We start from the raw sequence: 1,040 nt of genomic DNA on the forward strand, positions 1-1,040 counted from the left end.
TGCGATCCGTTCAAGGCAGCTTGGCGCTTCACAAGCAAAGCAGTTCAGGGAAGAAACGTAGTTTCGTGAACTACTGGTGCATTCAGCACACCATTTGTTTTCACTTGTCAGGATGTCTGAGTGGTCCTGACCAGGTCTAGCCGGAAAAGCCGCACTGCACACGTGAACAGGGGAATGAGCGAGCGAGTGGGGATAAGGCGCCTCCTGCGCTTAAAGGATTACAGCACCTGGTATTCCCAGCCAGTCTCCCATCCAAGCACTAACCAGGCCCGTACCTGCTTAGCTACCAAGATCAGACGAGATCAGGCGTGCTCGAGGGGGTGTGGCCGTAAGCGAGAGCTGGGCTCACTGGCACCCTTCTTATAGAGAGGACAGCTGCATCACTTCTTTTGCGACGCTGCTTTTTTTGATTGTTTTGTGACCTTTTGCGATCTAGCGGGTTGATTGCATACTTGATCTTGTGGTTTTCTGTAGTAGAACTGTGATTTCATACTTAAAAGTAATACTCTTTAAGTTTAACGATGGTTGCTAAAAGGTCTGAATTCGAGTCGCTATTAAGCCCTCTCTCTAGCAGCGACAAGTCAGACCACGATCTCCTCCATATCTCCATATCTCTGTCAGCGGAAAAGCTAGAAGTATAAACCTCCATTCTCTGCGAGAGCTAACGAAGGACATAGAGAGATTTGACCCTGCAGTGTCAGAGAATAATATCGAGAGTTATATTCAGGACCTCAGGTATACCCTGCAGTACCTGCCAAATGCCACAGAACAGGAGAAAGTGTTTCTGGTCAGGAAAACTACCAGCAGAGCTGTACATGAGTGGATGGCTAGGAAGATGAAAGAAGTCTGTAATGATTTTGAGGAGCTGTGTCAAGAACTTATCGAAGAATACAGTGCGTTTATTGACCCGACTGCCGCGATAGCCGCCGCCCTTAACATTAAGCACGAGAGAGCAGAGTCCCCTCGCGAATATTACAAGAGACTTAGACTAACTTATTTTGCAGTGCGAAATGATGAGGGTTGCAAAGAGAACACACATT

General features: G+C 47.5%; 1 pseudogene; it reads right to left on the reverse strand.

Annotated features, from left to right (window-relative positions):
* Positions 1–215: 215 nt before the first annotated feature.
* Positions 216–334, reverse strand: LOC148665670 (5S ribosomal RNA; annotated as a pseudogene).
* Positions 335–1,040: the final 706 nt, after the last annotated feature.

This window comes from Lepisosteus platostomus, chromosome 5 (assembly GCF_059453375.1).
Source record: "Lepisosteus platostomus isolate fLepPlt1 chromosome 5, fLepPlt1.hap1, whole genome shotgun sequence".
Lineage (NCBI taxonomy): Eukaryota > Metazoa > Chordata > Actinopteri > Semionotiformes > Lepisosteidae > Lepisosteus > Lepisosteus platostomus.